The sequence below is a fragment of the Schistocerca gregaria genome, chromosome 5, assembly GCF_023897955.1.
Source record: "Schistocerca gregaria isolate iqSchGreg1 chromosome 5, iqSchGreg1.2, whole genome shotgun sequence".
Taxonomy (NCBI): domain Eukaryota; kingdom Metazoa; phylum Arthropoda; class Insecta; order Orthoptera; family Acrididae; genus Schistocerca; species Schistocerca gregaria.
Window position 1 is genome coordinate 280,098,135 of NC_064924.1, and position 17,676 is coordinate 280,115,810.

Sequence of the window (17,676 nt, forward strand, 5' to 3'; positions counted from 1 at the left end):
CAGCAGTAGTAACACGTGTGCTTTGTAATGTTACACAAGGAACCTTTATATATTTCGATAAATAATACAGCCGCGCGGGACTAGTCGAGCGGTCTAGGGCGCTGCAGTCGTGGACTGTGCGGAGGTTCGAGTCCTCCCTGGGGCATGGGTGTGTGTGTGTGTGTGTGTGTGTGTGTTTGTCCTTAGGATAATTTAGGTTAAGTAGTGTGTGAGCTTAGGGACTGATGACCTTAGCAGTTAAGTCCCATAAGATTTGACACACATTTGAACATTTTTGATAAATACAGACAATTTTTGATTCCTTTAATGTGTGGTACAAAGGTCAAACGGGCTTGTCGGCAAGTGCGAAATTACGATAACTGCCATAATAGCGAGAATAATAACTGTCTAGCGCACATCTCGGAAAACGCACATTGACAAGATTCCAAGTTTCTGACAATATGAGAACAAGATCACTGATGACGCATACATTGCCGGAGTGCCTTGGGTAGCGCCCTAAAAATATTTCCAAGGTTGGAATAAAAGTGTAAAGAAAACCTCTCTCGCGACGTGCAGGAGCGTATATTACATGCTGAGAATTTAATTTCACGTATTAATTCACTTCTATTGCTGCGTCGTCTTCTTATTCTCCTCCTCTTCTTTTTCGTTTCCTTAGTTTCCAGTGTTTGGTATCAAAACCTGTTCTTCAGTTTTACGGGTAATCTTTAACTGTTCATCGAAAACAGCTGCTGTTTTTGAATCCAACGTCGTTTATTCTTTTTAATACATGCTACCAGTTTCAACACCAAATGGTGTCATCTTCAGGCTCCAACAGTAACCTGCCATCCACAACCGTTTTCGTGTGCGATGAAGAGAATTGCATGCAGCGAGCCAAAATCAACTGGATTCCGCACCTTCCGTGGCAATAACAAGCCCAGCATGGTCAGACGTCGTCCCCGACAACTCAACACCTCCGTAGTATGATCTGGCAGATATGCTGCTCACGTTATGGTTTATTAACGATGGAACTCTGGTTTTACCTTTTACGTAATTATCAAAATGTTTTCCCACAACTGAGATCTGACTAGAGTGAAAACAGAATTGTAAATAAGGCTTATCAGGTCATGTCGTAGACTACTTGCATAGTTTACACATATTGTAAGCCATTATTTCCACATTTATGGTATAATAAACAAAACAGCTGTTACGTAATAGACAAAGAAGCTGTTCGTACGTTTTAATCAAATATGCAAGGGTTTGAGACCATACTGAGTGTAACCTCACTATACTCTCTAATCACGCCATTTTTGCGTAGGCAATGAGCTGAAAGCCCTGATAAATGACTTCAGTTTCTTCGTAATCCTTATTGCTTCGTTCGACTGTAAACATTAGGCTAGTTTTATAATTTGGTACTTGATGTGCTTTTATTGGGCGTAGCTACTCTTTGTTATGGTACGTTCGATCATAATTTGTATAGCTGCGTTCAGGAACAACTGTTTAAACCCTGAAACATATTTATCCTTTTATATTTTACTACATACTGTGTTCACTTTAGTTGGTGTGGTGTCTTTTGCAATTGTACAAATGTTAATACGAACGATTGATAGACATTGCTACAAAGTGCACTTCATAACCAGCACTTATGGTGCAAGACTTCATCAGTTAACGATATTAATGAGTAACAACTAAGCACATTTTGTTCTTATATGCTGCCACTGGCGACAGAGAAGCTAGAGAATAGGGAGAATAACTGACTGCCTAGCGCTTTTAGGCATAGTTCTTTATAGAAGAAACAATATCTCACTCTGTATTGAAGTGTGCTCTGTTTTGAAATTTCCTGACAGATTACAACTGTGTGTGTGACCGGAGTCCGGTACTGAAACAGAGCCATTCGCAGTCAGTACTCTTATACGCAGACTGAGCATCCAGGTACGATGCACAATCTTTGCTCGCTGCTTCAGTTCTGCAAGTAACTCTCTACTACTGGCCAAACCCCACAGACGTTTTCGTCCAAAGCGAGAAACGACCTCTACACCGTGGCCCAGCCACTTCTGCACGTTGCGCTTTCATCCATAAGTGGTGGTACAGCCAGTTATCTACGGGACCGCCTATGAACTTCGAGAAGTGGAACGGAGTTACCGGGAGAACTGAAGCTGTGCGGGAGGGTCGTAACCCGTGACTGGATAACCAAGTCTATCCAAGGAGGGCAAGGGTACGATTTGTACATTGCTTTGTGTAAACAACGAGCTGGAAGCCCTGATAAATTAATTCACATTTTTCATAATTACTACAGCTTTGTTCTGATGTAAACGTTAGGCTAGTTTCATACTTTGGCACTTGATGTACCTTTATGGGTCACAGCCACTGTTTATTATGGCATAATTTATCATCATTTCTATACTTGTGTACAGGAACAGGGGTTCAACCCTGAATCATTGATTTATCCTTTTACAGTATACTACATACTGTGTTCACTTTAGCTGGTCTAGAGCCATTTTCAGTCGTACAAAAATTTTAATACGAACGATAGATAAATATTGCTACAAACTGCATTTCAGAACCAGCACGTACAGTGCAAGGCCTCAGGTAGCATACTACTTTTTATGTAATTACTACAGCAAAAGGCTCGTAACAACAGTCCACTTCAACAATTTATTTCACGTTATATCTATCAGCTGTACCCTTTATTTCTTATGTTTCATTTCTGCTATGGTGTACATACAATTGTAACTGTATAATGGTATGGATAAGAACCTGAAAGTTTATATTTTAATGTACATTGTGATACTTCCGTGTACATGTATTATTGTTTGGTGTCATTTTACGGTTGTATAATAATATGCACATACAATATTCCTGTCGGAATGTCTCGTGTCTTCCCAACACCTAGTCCGCGAATCTAAATAAACATTTCTGATCGGGCCTACCCCTACCCAGGCAGTTTAACGCTTTTTACTACTTTACCTCTAATTTCTACTGCAAGATATAAAACTGTGTGTACATGCCGTTTTTTACCGTTATACTTACGACTACTGCCTTTCTGTATGCGTTTTTTGGCTTTCGTTGCCTTCACTTGTGTATATGACTGTGAGCAGATCTCCAGCCCACTAAAGTCAGAACAGAATGTCCAGGTTAAACAAATAATATAAAATGTAATAACCTGAGAAGTAATGGAGGGAGATATTTATTGACGGTATGTTTCTACAAGTGTGGTAACTCAAAATGTTTTGTTTTACACACCTAATACACCTTGATATGTTCTCATGAGGAAATCGAGTGGAATAATGTTTGGACTCCTGCGGGGCCAAGCAATCGATGGACTACCTCTCCCAACAAGCGACCTGGGAACGCATGCGACAAAAATCCTTTACAATGGTCGCAAATGGCATTATGGGCCGTCTTGTTGAAAGCTCACGTCAGGAGGAAATTGTGGCACAGCATACAGCTGCAACATGTCTATGTATATAGTTGCATTACCTGTAGGCTTCGCGAAGAAGAATTGGCCTATAACCTGATCCTTCAACAATCCACAATATACACTCCTGGAATTTGAAATAAGAACACCGTGAATTCATTGTCCCAGGAAGGGGAAACTTTATTGACACATTCCTGGGGTCAGATACATCACATTATCACACTGACAGAACCACAGGCACATAGACACAGGCAACAGAGCATGCATAATGTCAGCACTAGTACAGTGTATATCCACCTTTCGCAGCAATGCAGGCTGCTATTCTCCCATGGAGACGATCGTAGAGATGCTGGATGTAGTCCTGTGGAACGGCTTGCCATGCCATTTCCACCTGGCGCCTCAGTTGGACCAGCGTTCGTGCTGAACGTGCAGACCGCGTGAGACGACGCTTCATCCAGTCCCAAACATGCTCAATGGGGGACAGATCCGGAGATCTTGCTGGCCAGGGTAGTTGACTTACACCTTCTAGGGCACGTTGGGTGGCACGGGATACATGCGGACGTGCATTGTCCTGTTGGAACAGCAAGTTCCCTTGCCGGTCTAGGAATGGTAGAACGATGGGTTCGATGACGGTTTGGATGTACTGTGCACTATTCAGTGTCCCCTCGACGATCACCAGAGGTGTACGGCCAGTGAAGGAGATCGCTCCCCACACCATGATACCGGGTGTTGGCCCTGTGTGCCTCGGTCGTATGCAGTCCTGATTGTGGCGCTCACCTGCACGGCGCCAAACACGCATACGACCATCATTGGCACCAAGGCAGAAGCGATTCTCATCGCTGAAGACGACACGTCTCCATTCGTCCCTCCATTCACGCCTTTCGCGACACCACTGGAGGCGGGCTGCACGATGTTGGGGCGTGAGCGGAAGACTGCCTAACGGTGTGCGGGACCGTAGCCCAGCTTCATGGAGACGGTTGCGAATGGTCCTCGCCGATACCCCAGGAGCAACAGTGTCCCTAATTTGCTGGGAAGTGGCGGTGCGGTCCCCTACGGCACTGCGTAGGATCCTACGGTCTTGGCGTGCATCCGTGCGTCGCTGCGGTCCGGTCCCATGTCGACGGGCACGTGCACCTTCCGCCGACCACTGGCGACAACATCGATGTACTGTGGAGACCTCACGCCCCACGTGTTGAGCAATTCGGCGGTACGTCCACCCGGCCTCCCTCATGCCCATTATACGCCCTCGCTCAAAGTCCGTCAACTGCACATACGGTTCACGTCCACGCTGTCGCGGCATGCTACCAGTGTTAAAGGACGTGATGGAGCTCCGTATGCCACGGCAAACTGGCTGACACTGATGGCGGCGGTGCACAAATGCTGCACAGCTAGCGCCATTCGACGGCCAACACAGCGGTTCCTGGTGTGTCCGCTGTGCCGTGCGTGTGATCATTGCTTGTACAGCCCTCTCGCAGTGTCCGGAACAAGTATGGTGGGTCTGACACACCGGTGTCAATGTGTTCTTTTTTCCATTTCCAGGAGTGTACATTCTCGGTGTGTGTGTGTGTGTGTGTGTGTGTGTGTGTGTGTGTGTGTGTGTGTGTGTGTGTGTGTGTGTGTGTTGTCCATAGCGTAAGTTTAAGTTAGTGTGTAGGCTTAGGGACCGATGACCTCAGCAGTTTGGTTCCACAAGACCTTACCACAAATTTCCAAATTAAAAATTTCACCATGCCGGAAGTGAGGAATGTAGCCTCGCCCGAGAAACAAACGAAACCTAGACATGCCTCGATTTCATCCATTTTTGCCACAATTGTCTCCGTGAGTGCCTTCCGTCGCCGGCCGTGGTGGCCGAGCGGTTCTAGGCGCTTCAGTCCGCAACCGCGCACTGCTACGGTCTCAGGTTCGAATCCTGCCTCGGGTATGGATGTGTGTGATGTCCTTAGGTTAGTTAGGACTAAGTAGTACTAAGTTCTAGGGGACTTGTGACCTCATATGTTAAGTCCCATAGTGCTCAGAGTCTTCCGTCGCAAGTCGTCTACAGGTTGATTTTGTGACGAAGCTGCAGACCGAACGCTCATAGGAACAACCTTTTATGGACAACGTGGTGTCACTGCAACTGCCTGGATGCTTTCGAGAGCTCCGATGAAAGGACGTACGGGTTAATTCAACAGTAGCTTCCGGAACTGCGTTTTTGCCGTGGTGGCCCGACATCGAAAGCAAACTCCCAGTTTCCTGAAGCCCCTTTTCCCCATTTCTTGATTGTTACGGAAGTAGGGACAACGAGGTTGTACCAGTATATGGACTTCAGATCTGCGAGAACACGCAGAACACCTGTTGTGCAGTCCACATGGCTACTAACGGGCGTTTACGTGAACAAAGTAATTAGGGGTATGAGCACTTGGCATCAACTACCGTAATCATACATAGAAATAATGTAAACCGCCAATAAATGTCTCAATTACTTCAAGCTATTACGCCTTATATTAATATTATTAGTTTAACCTGGACACACTGTATGTAAACTACACATAGCAAAAACATGACGAACCGAAAGTGGCACATCAGAAACTGCAGTGAGTGGTGGATACTCCCAGAGGAGGAGCAGATCGTGTGTGTTAATAGGTAATGTCCTGTGAACAGTCGTGTGAGCAGCATTTCTTTCCACTGGTGCGGGTGGCATGAAGTCCGCCGTGCCGGTGTAGTCGATTGGAGTGAACGCAGTTTGTTGTTCGCCACTGTCAACCATTCGATTTCCCACTGATATGATTCTGCTGTCAGACAATGACACAACGGCTCGCAGGGGATGGTAAACCATTGTATATGACTATTTCTACATGCTATTTTGGCTGCTTTGTCGGCTGAGTTGTTTCCTTGTATCCTGATGTGTTTAGGTGTCCAGCAAAATATGGCTCCATTGCCTCGGTGATGGAACAGTTATGAACGTATGGGGTATCAGGGGATCTACTGGATATCTTTGGTGGACCGTTTGCAACACACCGAGCGAGTCGGAACAGACGAGAACCTTTGCACTGTGATGCATGTCAGTCCACTCCTACACCGTCACAATGCCGTATAACATAGCATCGTAATTTGTAAGTTATTTCGGAAGGAATGCTAGGAAAATCATATCAGAAAAACCAGCTGAACTACCGAGTGCATTCCTTTGGTGGGAGTCAACACAGTGGACAATAAAACCGTGTATGTACTTAAAATATGAGAAAACGTATTTTCCTCAAGCATTTCCGCTGAGGCATTTCAAAACTCAATAATTTTGTGCTCTTTGTTCGCAGGTCTTTCCGTTGCGGGAGCCATGGTAATTTCATGTCAAATAGTAAGCCCAAAAGTACACATTGTCCTTAAAATTAAAAATACTGTCTCTCATCTTGCGCTCTGGTTGGTTAAAACCTGGACATACACGGTACAAAACTGGCACAAGTAGTCTTCTCATAGGAGAACCTGAAGACAGGTTTATTCGTCCAAGTTTCCAACCTCCTAACTGTCAGCTGCACTTGCCTGAATGTCGTTATAAGAACTAAGGAAGAGTACAAGATCGTGAAGTCATCCACAAACAAAAAAGTTTTAGCAGATCTTCTGGCAGCAGGGGAGGTGCCATTCACAGCGACTGAAAATAGTGTGGCAGTAAGTACGAGTACACTGCTTTGGAGCACCCCAGTAACGCTGGCAACACTCTGGCAACTGTTAGGGTTGCTGCTATCCTTACCTAATTTCCATAAGGGAATTAATATTGCCTACTTGAAAGTGGGGGGGGGGGGGGGGGTATATATTCCCTCAAAACATATCTGATAGAAAAAAGATAGAGGCTGGTAACCTGCATCCTAAACTTTCCTTCTCTCGTTCTAAATTCCGGACTTCTTGCTCCACATTGGGTGATTTCCAGAGCAGTTTATATATTTCAGACCAAGTATACAAAAGCTGCCCGATTCGTGAGCTGGTCCTGCGCAATTTCCACACGTAGCCCTCTCGTTATATCCTGTGGTGGCATGACCAAATTTTCAGCATTTATAGGATTGCATTGGGTTGGGAACAAACTGTTTAACTTTAAGACCGATGCACACTGCGAGAATATGTTCAGGTAATTCTAGTGTGTTGAAGGTTAGAATAAAATTGCAGTTTTTCCAGTGTTGCATTGACTCTAGAGCAGTCACCTAAGGCGCTGGCTTCTAGAAGGTTAGTTATATGGTGTAAAGTGGCAGTGTGGCAGTTTCAACTAGAAGTGTACCATTATGAGGTCGTTTAACATTTTTTAAGGACCCATAAATACCTTTCAACGCCTTGTGATATGCAAAGGGCACATATTTTCAAAGATTCCCTCTGTTCTTTCGGTTGCAATGAAATTTATGGCAGACCAGTGCCCTTTTACTACAATTTTAAGACTACTTCGCATATGAACCGACCATCCGAGCTCACTTTATTGAGCAGGTGTAGATACATCTGTCGCGTTCGGAGTAGATTTGACTTGAGGTCGCTCCATAGGGGCCCAACGAGCCACTAGGGAAACAAATGACGACGCAGGTAGAGAACAGCGTGCCTGAAGAAAACGTAAGGCACCCATTCACAGCCCAACCGGTCTGACGACACGTCCGAATGTGTGTGGACATCGGTGAATGCTTGGTAGACCCATCCTATCTCCACTGAGGGAATGTGGGCTTGTAGGTAGCAGTCGGTGCAAGAAGGTAGAGGCCCACAGGTCAAACTGACAGACCTGTACCATGGCCCTAACTGAGCCCATCGCCCAAACATAGGTGAATGGGTGGGGCGGACTGGCCCACCTGTGTATGGGGCGGGGGTGGGGCTGGGGGGCTTTATACAACTGAGGAGGAGTGGCAGGTACTCCCGAGGTTGCTCAGTTTACAATCATTCACCCCTTCAGCAAGTAGCTCGCCTTTCGGTTAAGGACTTTTTTATGTAAAGATGTGTACCTTCCTCACAGTCAGGCGGTGAAATCGAGGTCCCGTTCTCCGAAACAACATTCCTCTGTCACACCTACGGTAGTCCCTGAAGTACACCCCGAGTTTACAGAAGACGACGTCTGGTGGTGCTGGTCAGTTCCCAGGACGGGAACCTGGGGCCGATGTGTCCGCACCTAACCACTGCTGGCGGGGCTACCTCGGGAAAAACAGCCCCCTCTTCCCGAAGTCGCGGGACACTACGTTGGCCCCTCCGCTGTGCAGCCTGGGTGGTCCTAGCAACAGCTACGCTACCGCCGGCATAGCTTTCGGAATCATTGAGGTAAACAAACCCTTCTGCCCGGGACTGTGGGAATGCGGAATTGAGACCGTTATCAGGGCTACAGGCGGCGGTGCATTTTATAAGCATGTCGTATCACGGATATGACAAATTTTTTGTCCAGTGAGCTTAATCTTGTGTTGTCAATAAAAGAATGTAAGTAATCTGTCTCATTTAGCAACAATGTGGAAAGATATCAAGGAGAAGATCGAAGTGGAATTTCATCAGTTAACGATAGTAATGTGTCACAACTAAGCACATTTTGTTCTTATATGGGGCCACTGGCGACAGAGAAGCTAGAGAATCGGGAGAATAACTGACTGCCGAGAACTTTTAGGCATAGTTCTTTATAGAAGAAACAATATCTCACTCTGTATCGAAGTGTCCTCTGCTTTGAAATTTCCTGACAGATTACAACTGTGTGTGTGACCAGAGTCCGGTACTGAAACAGAGCCATTCGCAGTCAGTACTCTTATACACAGACTGAGCATCCAGGTACGATGCACAATCTTTGCTCGCTGCTTCTGTTCTGCCAGCAACTATCTACTACTGACCAAACCCCACAGACGTTTTCGTCCAAAGCGAGAAACAACCTCTACACCGTGGCCCAGCCTCTTCTGTGCGTTGTTCTTTCATCCATAAGTGGTGGTCCAGCGAGTTATCTACGGGAACGTCTGTGAACTTCGAGAAGTGGAAGGGAGTTATCAGGAGAACTGAAGCTATGCGGGAGGGTCGTAACCCGTGACTGGGTAGTAGCAGTCCAATACGGTTTTAATCTGTCACGAATGTCTTCGTGTTCATAACGCGTATGCTCTCACGGCCGGTGTCTTCATTAATTAAAACTTCCGGGCTAAGAGGCCGTAGTCGAAGAGAAGAAATTCTTCCTCTGGACGTTTCGCTGCCAACTGCTAGCAACATCTTCCGATGTGAGCCAACGACTGGTTGCTTGGCCGAGGAGGTCCCGTTTATATAGAGCGCATGGAGGGCGCCACCACTCGTCATGTGCCGTCGACAGTGAAGCTATCTATGACTAATATCATTACTCTCGATCAAAGTTAATCGGCTGTCACGCCGTAAGTACAAAGTCCACAGCCATATCTTATTTAACTTTAAGCCTTCTTTTCTGTTAAAATTATTGTGATGCTTACAAATCTCTGACTTCTTCGTGCATACGAGGTGCGACAATAAAGTAATGAGAATGGTTTTGTTTGCAAGATGTGGCAACCCTTCAGGCTTGCGTAGGCAGAGTATATTTGACCTTTGTCTATAAGCTGCTTCTAATCCAAGCGGCACATCGATGCAACTGCTCAGTCATGAGTTGCGCTGTAATAAGTTAGCATGTGTTTGTGTCTCTCGTCACGAAAATGGAACCGCATAATATTGCCCAACAGTATGATATTTCTTTTTGCGTTAAATTGGCTGAAAGCGCGTAACTTACAGTAAGCTTCAGAAGGCTTTTGGAGTGGAGGTTATGTCAAGAGCTCAAGTGTCTGTTGGCATAAAATGTTTAGTGAAGGCAGAACGAGTTGAAGATGAAGACCGCAGCAGACGATCATCAACCTCACAGACGGATGTCAACTTGGCCACGGTGCGTGAACTTTTACGATCTGATCAAAGATTATCTGTGAAAATGATTGCAGAAGAACTGAAAACCAATCGAGAAACGGTTCATCTAATAATAACTGAAGATCTTGGTATGAGAAAGATTTGCGCAAAAATGGTCCCAAAAAATCTCATACCATAACAGCGAGAAACACGAAGAAATGTGGCAGGCGATCTGTTAGAGCAACCGGAAATCAATCCAAAATTGCTGAGCCGTGTTACCACTGGCTTTTTCAGTACGATCCCGAGACAGAAAACGCCGAAGTTCGCAATGGTGCTCAATGAGATCACCCAGACCAAAAAAAGCTCGCATGTCAAAGTCAAAAGTGAAATGCATGCTTTTGTGCTTCTTTGATTCCAAGAGAATTGTTCATAAAGAGTGGGCACCCCCCTGGACAAACAGTTAACCAATATCACTACAAAGAAATTTTAGAAAGACTTCGTAAAAGAGTTCTTCATGTCAGTGCCAACATTGCTGATAATTTGATTCTGCATCACGATAATACGCCATCCCATACTGCTCTGTCAGTACAGCAATTTTTAACCTCAAAACAAATTTCATTACTATCACAGCCACCTTATTCACCAGATATCGCTCCGTGCGACTTTTTTCTATTTCCAAGAGTCAAAACGGGGTTAAGGGACACCATTTTCAAACAACACAAGATGTCCAAAAAGCTGTGACGACTGTCTTGGAGGATATTACAGAAGATGAGCTCCAGAAATGTTACCATCAGTGGCAGAAGCGCTGGAAAACGTGTGTGCAATCAGAAGGGAACTACTTTGAAGGAGACAACACTAAACTTGACTAAAACGGCAAGCAACACTTTTTTTCACGTCAGTCTCCTTACTTTATTGTCGCACCTCGTACGTACATAATAATCTGAAATCTTAGTTAGCAAGCTCGTTTCGTTAAGTTTTATTTCATGGTGATGCCGCCCTCTATGCGGTCTATATAAACGGGAGCTCCGTGGCCCAGCAGCCAGTCGTTGGCTCACCTCGAAAGATGTTGCCCACAGCTGGCTACGAAAGATCAGGAGGAAGGATTTCTACTGTTCGACCACGGCCTCTTAGCCCGGAAGTTTTAACTGAAGAGTTAGATACGCCACTGGTGGTAACTGGAGTTCTCCACAGTTGCGTATTGTGGCAAACACTGACTGCATCGCCAAAAAGATTTGCGCAAGCATCCCTTTCTATTTCCAGTAAGTGTTCGCTAGGTCTCTCTGACAAATGCGCTTCTGACAGATGGTCATTTAGAACATCTCTCAGACCTAAATTTTGGTTTTGTAATGCCAGGGGAAGCATACCGAGATGAAAATATAGTCGTAGTTGAATATTTGTACCAGACTGGGACTCGAACCCTGATTATCATGAATAGTCAGCTTAACCATCAGGCTATCTGAGTATGCCTCCAGGGCTACTACCAAACTGTCACCGATGTTTCCACCTATTCCTAACCGAAACGATGTCATGTCACTGCATCTTAACTCGTTCTATCTCTATCGACCCATTTGTTTCACTTTAGTACGTTTAATTCTTCTCGCAAATCGCGCTGTAGGAGCGGGGGGGGAGGGGGGGAGGGGGGGGGGAGAAAGGCAGTAGAGGGGATTCGGTCCCTTGTGAACGGCCATCACACGGTATGGGAGGAGCAGTTTAACAGCTAATGCTTAAACACAAATCTAGTAACTTGTAGGGTACAGCTAGCAAGTCGCATAAACGATCGACCAAATCAAAACGAGTTCACCTACGCGCTACCATAAAATCTAATACAACAAAAAAAGATGTAAAAATTTAGTGCTGCGGACAAGGTCGCTTACTACAATACCGACGAAATACGAAGGGCGTGCAATAAGCAATGAAACACATTTTTTTCTCGGCCAATTTCAGTTGAAAAATACTGAATTGTTATGGGACGTCGTGAAATAGTCCCTCTCCAGCCCCTATGGTTTCATGAAGTTCCGACTGGTGGCGGCGCGCTATACGTAGGCTTCAAAATCACTTCTGCAACGGAAGTGCGTTCTAAGCAGAGAGCTGTAATTGAGTCTCTTTTGGCGGAAAACCAAAGGATCACAGACATTCATAGACAGTTGGAGAATGTCCGCGGAGACCTGATAGTTAACAAAAGCACTGTGAGTCGTTGGGCGAGGCATGTGTCATCATCTCAGTAAGATCGCGCAAACCTGCCCGATCTCTCTTGTGCCGGCCGGCCGCACACAGCTGTGACTCCTGCAATGTTGGAACGTTTGTACACTCTCATTCGAGGTGACCAATGCATCACAATCAGCTACCTGCTCAATTGGACGTATGTTTTGATGGTATCAGTAGTACCTGTTGGGATACTCACAGGTTCCTCGCTGCCTAGCAGAAGGCTATAAAAAGCGACGAAGGACCATCTGTATGGAATTCCTTGCGCATTACGAGGCTGATTGTGACAATCGTTTGTCGAACATCGTCACAGGCGATAAAACATAGGTTCCTCACTTCGAACCGAAAATAAAACGGCTGTCTATGGAGTGGTACCACACCACCTCTCCTCCCACAAAAAAAAGTTAAAAGCCGCACCCTCAGCCACTAAAGTATGACGACGGTCTTCTGGTACTCTGAAGGGGTTACTCCGTTTGATGTGTTCCCTCATGGAACAACGATCAACGATCAGTGTATTGTGCTGCCTTCAGGAAATTGTAAAAACGACCTCAGTGACCCCGACGCCATAAAAATGCAAACAAATTCCTTCTCCATGACAACACAGACCTCACAAAAATCTGCGCAGCCGAGAGCAACTCACGAAACTTCATTGGACTTTTCATCCTCGCCCGCCCTACAGTCTGCATCCCGCATCTTCTGATCTCCACTTGTCTGGCCCGATGAAGGATGCCTCCCCCGGTCCCCCGGGAAGCAGCACCTGGATGTTGGAAAAGTTATTGGTGCAGTAAGATGTTGGCTCCGACGTCGACCAGAAGATTGTTACCATGCAGGTGTACAGCCCCTTCCAGTAAGGTGCCGTCATGCAATCACATTCAATGGAGCTTACGCTGAAAAATAGGGTTTTTTAACCAAACGAATGGGGGACACTATGGTGTATTGGAATCCTGAATAAAACCGACTTGCCTTCAGAAAAGAACTGTGTTCATTACTTACGTAACGCCCCTCGTAAAACGGACATGTCCCACGTAGAGACTGTGCGTCAGTCCTCCGACAACCTGTTCCCCAATATTTCGTAAATATTCTTTGCCTTTCCTGCAGTACTGAAGACTCAGGAAGTACTTGTATACATACGCCCCCCCCCCCCGTCCTCTATTCCCTTTACTGTCGAATGCAGTAGCTAGCGGATGATGTAACCCTATCAAGCGTACGTGTTAATGAGATCACAGCTTCCCCGTTTGCACCTTCCGACACGAATACAGTGGAGCTACATATAGTCCCACGTGCCTGATTATGAAGACCTTTCCCTGCACCTAAGGCGCGCGAAGACTGTGGTACCCTGCTATGTAGCAGAAAGATAACGAGAATACTCTTAAGGGCACCAGGAACAAGAATGTATTTTGACAGTGGACACATTTCCCACGAACTCTATCAATGGTGGCGCCTCGGACAGCTTACGCAGTGTTTCCTAAACTGTGTTCCATAGAAACCTGTTGTCGCTTGGAGATCACTCAATATTTCCGTCAAAATTGCTTGAGTATTTTCATGACAATGACAGCGCCAACGAAGTCGAGTTACTGAACATTGCTCTCCAAAATTCGTTCACCACAGAATTCAAAACCAAGACAGCTGCCAACATGTGTAGTTTAGAAGACACCATCAGGGTAGCGAAGCAACTCAAGTCATTCAATAAAGGCGAGTGTTTCGGTTCCGATGAGTGCGGTGATGAGTGCCATCGACAGGGGATCTCAAGTTGAATCCATATTTCTAGATTTTCAGAAGGTTTTTCACGCCGTTGTTCCCAAGTGACATCTAATGAAATTGCCTGCCTATGGAATGTTGTCGCAGCTGTCCGACTGAGCTCTTGATTTCCTATCAGAAAGGCCCTAGGTCGCAGCAATTTCCGGGTAGCCACAACGAAACCAGAGTGACATTTACGGTTCCCCAAGGAGTTTTACAAGCCATACACAGTTCCTAGACTATATAAACGATTTAGGATGTAATGTGAGTAGCTTATTTGCGGATGACGGTACCGTTTAGTGTCTACTAGCTCGTCAGAATGCCAATACGAATTTCAAAATTATTTACACAAGATGTCTGTATGGTGCGAAAATTGGCAATTTATCCTGAACAATAAACAGTGTGAGCTTCTCGATATTAGCGCTGAAAGAAATTCAGTTAAATTTCCTTTACCCATAAATGTCTCCAATTTAAAGGTTGTATAACCAACTAAATACCTAGGGTTTACTATTACGAACAGCTTATACTGGAACAATTACACTTCTCTTCATTGCAAGATGGTACAACACATCTAACGAGACCGCTTTCATTCCTCTTCTGGTGTGTTGCTCCGCAGTCTGCAATCCTTACTTCCGATAAACGGTATTAACGGAGGGCTTTCAAATATTTCAAAGACTGGCAGCTCGTTTTCTGTTATCGCGAAATAGGAGTGTGTGTGTCACGAATATGATAAGCGAACTGAGATTACAATTACTAACACAGGTTTTTTTCGTTACGGTGAGATATTTATTCGAAATTCCAATCACCAATTTTCTCTTCCGAATGCGAAAGTATTTTGTTGACGCCCAGCTACAGAGGGAATGATCATCTTCGTGATAAAATAAGAGAAATCAGAGTTCGTACGAAAATATTTAAGTGTCCATTTTTCCCGGACGCTATTCGAGAGTGGAATGCTCGAGAAATACTCGGAAAGTGGTTCTATGAATCCTCTACCAAGCATCCAAATGTGAATTGCAGAGCAGTCGTGTAGATGTAGATAACATTCAAGAAACTCAGTAAAAAACGTTAACGGCTCTACGAAACGAAAAAAAAGAATGACAGCCCTCCCTAGCCTGCACCTAACAATAATATTTGGGAAGTCGGTACGAATACGAGACCGACCAGGGACCAGGCGACAACCATGCAGATGACAAACTTAACAATGAAGGAATGGCAAAGAACAGTATATGTACGTTTTTCACATAAATCTACAGATTTATTCGTACCTTGATAAAACCTCGTACACTTGACGATGATCCCCCCCCCCCCCCTTCCCACTCCCACCCCCACCCAAATACCCTACCCAACACTGTCATTTTCGTTACAAATACATTCTTTTACAAAATGTTGTGAAAACATACTACAGAAACAAATCAGGAGTAAGTCGCTAAACGTAGCCTAATGGCTAAGGCGACTATCTGCGATAAACAGGAAGTCTGGCACAAACGTTTAGTTGTCACTATACATCCGTTACATTACAGTTTCAGGAAATCTCAACGGTCTGCACCGATATTTATTATCGTTGCATCGCCGTAGAGCCACCCTTTTAATTTCAACACATTTCCGTTATTTCATACATACCGAGTGATTTGTCGCTCCAAAACTCTAACCAAAGTTGCATAGAATCTCGGGGACAAATATAATCACAATTTTTCCTGTGGGTTGCAAACCGCTGATAGAGAAAATTGAAAGGCGCGTATGTATGTTAATGTGCAAGAACTGTTCTGTGTTATTAACAGAAATGGATGATGAACGTTTCCTTTAGTCCCGATATTTCAAACGTTTTAAGAGAGGCTCCTTAGAGTACCTGCTAAACACTTTTTATATTCAAATGAGAGCAAATTCTCGGAATTCTCAAAACACAATAGCTGCCTCTCTTCCAACTTCTGGCGATTTAGATTTCTCCCTCTCCTTCCCCCTCTCTTCCGCGCTCCTGCTCCCCCTCTCCCTCTCCCCGTGTCTGTCTGTCTCTGCCTCTCCCTGGCCGACACGAAAATAAAGTCAGTAGCAGCATGTCTTCCGTAGTCGAAATAACTACATCATCAGATCGGACGATGAGGACACCCCCGCGCAATGCCAAATTGACCATTAGATGTCATGAGAGGCGGACTACTTCGTATAAAAGCAGGCGGGCAGTACTGTGTGATCAGCAGAAACAGCAGAATGGGTCGGTCAGTGACCTCGAACGCGGACTAGTCATTCGATATAAACTGAACAGCGAATTTAAGGTGCCCAAGTCAACTGCTGCTGATGTGATTATGAAGCTGAATCGCGAAAGAAAAGCCACAGCTAAACCAAGACCAGCCAAATTTCATGTACTGACCATCGAGCATTTCAGAAGGTGGTAATGAAAAATTGTATGAAACCAGAGTGCTACCACCAATCCAGCAAGCATAATGACTGTGTCTAGCGAGTAAAAGACTGGGTTGCAATGGTCGAGCAGATCCTCAGAAGCCACACATTTCTGTAGTCAGTGCTATGCAACATTTGAGATGATGATAATCTTTGGTTTGTGGGGCTCTCAATCACGCGGTCATCAGTGTCCGTACAAAGTCCCAATTTTCTTTACACACAGTCCCATTTATCCACCATCAAGAATGATGATGAAATGACGAGGTCAACAACACCCAGTCTCTGGGCAGAGACAGTCCCTGACCTGGCTGTGAATCGAACCTGAGACCCTGTGATCCAGAGGCAGCAACGCTAGCCACTAGACCACGAGCTGTGGACGGCACTTGAGATGGTGTAAAGAGCGACGCCACTAGACAGTGGATGACTGGAAACGAGAGATTTGGTGTGGTGAATCAAGATATACCCAGTGGTAACATGGTGGTAGGGTTTGGGTTTGGTGAATGCTTGGGGAACGTTACATGTCATCAGGATCGCTGACAATAGTGAAGTAAAGGAGAATGTGGTGTTACGGTGCGGGGTTGGTTTTCGTGGTTAAGGTAAGGTCGTCTCATTGGGTATAGGAAAACGCTAAATGTGGAAGATTATGGGCAAATTTTATAGCACCATGTACTGTGTACAGTATAACAGTTCGGAGACGTCGATTATTTGTATCGGCGAGACAATGCACTGTATCATAAAGCAGTACTCAAGAGGCAAATGGTTCGTAGACAATAACACACCTAAAATGGACTGGCCTGCCGAGAGTCCCCACCTGAACGTAATGTAACACCTCTGGGACTAGCTACGTCAACTTTCCACCAGACCCTGGAGTCAAACATCACTACCTTTTATTGTTTCGGCTCTTGAGGAAGACTGGGCTGCCATTTGTCTACAGCCTATCAGACACCTCACTGAAAGTGTCCCTTTGAGTTCACGCCATCATAAAGGCTAAGAGTGAACATATCCCGTATTAATGTCCACCACTAGGTGTCTGCATACTTTTGACCAGATAGAGTAAAATGAGCAACCTTCCTTTACTAACAGCAATAGGTAATTATCGCTTAAATGTTTGTGCAACTATACATGAGAAAAACAGATGGTTAAAAACGAAATTCGTGATT

At 45.2% G+C, this 17,676-nt stretch overlaps 1 protein-coding gene across 4 annotated transcripts in view; it reads right to left on the bottom strand.

Annotated features, from left to right (window-relative positions):
- The window catches only part of LOC126273152 (voltage-dependent calcium channel subunit alpha-2/delta-3-like), a 332,649-nt gene that overhangs the window by 308,595 nt on the left and 6,378 nt on the right, over positions 1-17,676 (bottom strand). The gene's annotated exons all lie outside the window — the stretch shown is intronic.